At 60.2% G+C, this 5000-nt stretch overlaps 1 pseudogene; it reads left to right on the top strand.

Annotated features, from left to right (window-relative positions):
- The window catches only part of LOC124720761, a 209-nt pseudogene extending 173 nt beyond the window's left edge, over nt 1-36 (top strand).
- Nucleotides 37-5000: the final 4964 nt, after the last annotated feature.

Consider the following 5000-nt stretch of genomic DNA (forward strand, 5'->3'; position numbering starts at 1 on the left):
CGGCATTGCAGTACCGCCGGGATCGGCCCACCTAAAATTAATTAAAACACAGCCTGAAATGGGTTAATATTCTGCAGTGATCAGATATTCCGCTGGTAGCAAAACTTGTTGTGGTTGTCGATTTGCCCAGTAGTTATGTGCTTACACACCACGATTTCTTGTAATTAATTTAACGTTTATCTTATGAATATTTTTTTTTTTTTTTTTTTTTTTTTTTGCGGCTAGCCGGTCCGCTCTTGCAGCCGCATTACACTAGGCTGGTAATTTATGTGGCCACAGAAGAGTGCCTTCGGATGCCTCGTTGGCGTCACATATGGTCCGGCCACAGATAATTTTAATTACATTTTTTGGAGTTATATCCTTAGCTCCTCGCGAACGTCGTCGTCGCCGCCGCACGCACGCAGAATACGTGTGTACACACGTACGCAGTAGGCAGTGGACGATGTAAGCACTCGGCTAGGTGTAGCTCGCGCCGGCCTCGCGCCGGCCTCGCGCCGGTGTAGCTCGCGCCGGCCTCGCGACGGTGTAGCTCGCGCCGGCATGGCGCTGCTGTGGGGCGGCCTCACGGCTTCTCCACTGCCCTGGCAGCTAGCGGCGTTCAAATGGGAGTCGCGGTTTACTGTTCGACATGGAGGGTAGTACTGGGCTGGTGACGAGTGCTCCCGTGAATTGTCTTTCCTCCAGCACTTGCTTTTGCGGTGTTTTCGACGGTCGCCAGTTGCCATATCGGCCCGTACCACCGTGTGTCACTCCCACATGTGGAGCGCACACGCTGCAAGCATTTAGGCCCTTCGGCTGCGGTTTTTCCGATCTCCGGCGGTACACCGCAAGGTTACCGCCCTTCGATTGTGCCTTTTTCGCGCTAATCGAAGTGTTAGGGGTTCCAGGTGCCAGCCAGCCAGCCAGCCAGCCAGCCAGCCAGCGGTTCCCGGTCCCGGCCTGCAGCAGTGGTCCAGCCAGCCAGCCAGCCAGCCAGCCAGCCAGCCAGCCAGCCAGCCAGCCAGCCAGCCAGCCAGCCCGCCCTCCGGTGGCAGCAGCAGTCCAGCCAGCAGCAGTCCAGCCAGCAGCAGTCCAGCCAGCAGCAGCAGCAGCAGCAGCAGCAGCAGCCGCAGCCGCAGCCGCCCCGGCCCCGTCCGCGGCAGCAGCGTCCCTGCCTCTCGCCGTCGCCGTCGCCGTCGCCGTCGCCGTCGCCGTCGCCGTCGCCGTCGCCGTCGCCGTCGCCGTCCGTCGTCCCCCAGTGTGTGTCCTGTCCTTTTAGTGCTGTGTTTTTCTTTCTTCTTCTTGTCGTCATGTCCGCCCCCACCACCACCGTCACTACTACCACCACCGCCATCGTGTATACGTCCCCTTCCGCCGCCTCCACCACTATCACTTGGTGTGCCCAATCCCACCCCCCTCCTTCCATCCCTCCCCTCCTCTCTATCCCTTCGCCCTCGCTCTTTGTCTCCCCGTCTCCCGCCTCTTCCTCTCGTTCTGATCCTTTCCCCCCACTCCCCCAGCCTGTCACTGCTGCTCCGGCTAGGGTGGTGGCCCGTCGGGCCACTGCCCACGCCCAGCTCTCCCCATCGCCATCGCCATCGCCATCACCGCCACCACCGTCATCATCGTCACCATCACCATCACTGCCACATTCGCCTGCACCGTCACAGTCACTATCTCCGGCGCCGCCTGCTGCGTCCGTGCCGGGACCTGTCCCTTCCCACCACCTCCCCATCGTTCCCGTCCCTCCTGTCACCACCCGCCCATCTGCCGCTGTCAAACGCCCTAGTGGCGCCTCCACTTCCTCTGCTCCTAAAAAGGCTCCACCCCGCCCGCCATCCCCACCCCAAAATGCCATGGACGTCTCCCCACCAGGCCCCGCTCCCTCCTCCTCCTCCTCCTCCTCCTCCCCACCCGGTCTCTACAAATATCTCCTGTCCCGTCCCGATCCTTCCTTCCTCGAGGCCCGGAATCTCTCCCTCCTCCTCCGCCAACATTTCCCTGGCGTCCCCATCTCTCTCCTTACTCCCAGACGGGATTCTGTTCTTATCTCCTCCCCCAGCCCAACCCTCCATACTGACATCCTCTCCCGCCTCCCCATCACCCGTTTTGGTCCTCACGCCTCCCTCACCCCTGCTCCCTCCCCATCTCCTACCCGCCAACCCCAACCCCCGCGTCGCCCGCCGACCCTCACCGCCGTGATCACTCGGCTTAGCCCGTCGATCACGGAGGAGGAGGTGCTGGCGGAGCTGAAGGCCCATCCCACCCTGGAGGTGCGGGCGGTCCGCCGCATTTTCAACGCGACCGGCCCCACCCGCCTTATGCGGGTTTTCTCTGAGGACGCCCCCTCCATTGACCGTCTCCTGAAGGAGGGTGCCCTCCTCTTCAATCAGCGGTACAAGGTCGACCCCTCCCGTTCCCCCCCTCAATCCCTGCGCTGCCAGAGATGTCTGCGCTACAATGCACATCCAACAGCAGAGTGCCGCGCGGCCCCCACCTGCCCACATTGTCGGCAAGCGCACTTCCTCCGGCAGTGCCCCAACCTCCAATCCCCTCCCTCCTGTAATACCTGCAGCCTCCCCCACCCCACCTACTCCCAAAAGTGCAAAGCCCGACCCCCTCCCACCACTCCTGAACTCACCGTACCTGTCCGTCCCCTGGACGCCCCCACCCCTCCTGGCAATTCCCTTCGTCCCCCCCCCACTGCTGAGGACATCATCAGGTTCCTCACCATTGTCCTTCAAAACGTACATCCCTTTCAGCGCCCCCACACCTTACAACAGATCTCCCTCGCCGCCCGTTCCATATTCCACCTTAAAATGTACGCCACCTTTTCCAATAACCAGGCCCATTTCACCTTCTCCCGCCTTGACACCCTCGTCTAAGTCCTTATCATGGCGCGACAGCATCGTATCCTTTTCAACAATATCCGCTCCCTTCCCGCCAACAAGAACCTCTTCCTGCACACCCTTGCTACCCACCGTGTGGATGCCTTCCTCCTCAATGAAACCTTCCTCCAACCCCACCACTCCATCCACACCTCCCCCTATCTCCTCCACCGCTCCGATAATCCCCTCCCAGTTGCACGTGGCGGAGTTGCCATTGGCCACCACCGCCAGATCCCCGTTCGGCTCCAGCCTCTCCTTCCCGACCCCACCGAACACCTGATCCTTAGTCTCTTCTTCCCCGGCCTTACCATTACCTGTGCCACCATCTATGTCCGCCCCAACGCCCCTCTTCCTTTCGACTTCCTCTCCCACATCGACCGCACCTTCTCCTCCTATGTGATCGCCGCCGACCTCAACATCCATAGTCGCTCCGCTGCCCAGTTACGGCGGTGGCATCGGTTCCTCTCCTCCCTTCAAGGCGACCTCATCCCCATCCCCCAGCATACTCGTCCCGAATCCAACTCCACTCCCGATGTTATCCTCTCCTCCCCCAACCTCCTTGGTCGCATTACGGTGGATGTCCTGGAGCCTATTGGTAGCGACCATCTCCCTGTCCTCCTCACCGTTTCAGACGGCCGTCGCCCCCGCCCCGACCCTTGTCATGACCCTCCCCCTAAGTACATCCATGACTATTCCCGTGCCAACTGGAATGCCTACCGGGATACCCTCTCCACTCAGGTCGATAGCCACCCTCTCGCCTACCGCCGTCCTGATGATGTCACCCATGCCGCCTCCTTTCTCCAGCAGACCTTGTCTGAGGCCGTGGAGGCCCACGTCCCTACTGTTGCCATCCACCCCCACCGTCCTACCTTACCACCACAGGCCGTCCTCCTCCTCCGTGAATCCCGTCGTCTCTACCGTGCCTTCCTCCGCACGCGTGACCCGGACACCCTACGACGCCACCGGCAACTACAGCGACACATTCGAAATTTGCTCGCGGCCAAGAAACGCCGGGACTGGCGACAGACATGCACCCGTTTAACTGCTCCCCTCCCTATAAACTCGTCCAAGTTCTGGACCGCCTTCCGTCGCCTTACCGGAACTAAACCCTCCCCCTACTATCCTCTTCTCCACGATGATCGCCCCTTTCCTGACGCCCTTAGTAAGGCCAATCACTTTGCCTCCTACCTGTCCGATGTGTTTTCCATCCCTGATGATCCCCAGTTCGATTACTCCCTCTTCCCAGATATCCGCGATCGAACTGATACCTCTGTCCCTCCCCTCGCTCCTGGTTTCCAGTACTTGGACAACATTCCACACACGGACCTTAATGCCCCCATCACCACACAGGATCTCATCAATACACTCCGCACCAAACGCAACACCGCTCCTGGTCACGATCGTGTCACCTACCGTCACCTTCGTGAAGCTCCTGTCTCTTTCCTCTCCACCCTGGCCAGGCTCTACAATGTAGTCCTGTCCACCGGTTACTACCCCGACCTGTGGAAAACCTCCCGTATCCTCATGTTCCTCAAACCTGGCAAACCGCCGTCCGCCGTCTCCTCCTACCGTCCCATCAGCCTTACCTCGGTCTTCAGCAAGGTCCTGGAATCTATCCTCACCCGCCGCATCCACCAGCATCTCCGCCAGCACCGCCTCCTCCCCGTTACCCAGTGTGGCTTTCGGCCGTCCTTCTCTTCCGACGATCTTCTCCTTCACCTCACTCATCTCCTTTCCGAACAGCTCAATTCCCGTCGCTCCGCAATCTTCCTCTCTCTTGACCTCGAACGCGCATATGACCGCGTATGGCATTCCGGTCTCCTCTTCAAGCTCCAAACCTTCGCCCTTCCCATTAACTACGTTCGTCTGATCGGTTCCTTTCTCTCCCGCCGTCCTTCCTATGTCACCATCCATAACACCGATTCCTACACCTTTTTCCCCTCCGCCGGTGTGCCCCAAGGCTCCGTCCTCTCCCCCCTTCTGTACCTGTTGTACACGGCGGACATGCCGCCGCCGTCACCCCCCATCCACCTTCTCCAGTTTGCCGATGACACCGCCTCGCCCTTGCCCCCACCCTGCGACGCTCCCAACACCTTCTCCAATCCCATCTTGACCGGTTCACCGCTTGGTGCA

This window comes from Schistocerca piceifrons, chromosome 1 (genome assembly GCF_021461385.2).
Source record: "Schistocerca piceifrons isolate TAMUIC-IGC-003096 chromosome 1, iqSchPice1.1, whole genome shotgun sequence".
Classification (NCBI taxonomy): domain Eukaryota; kingdom Metazoa; phylum Arthropoda; class Insecta; order Orthoptera; family Acrididae; genus Schistocerca; species Schistocerca piceifrons.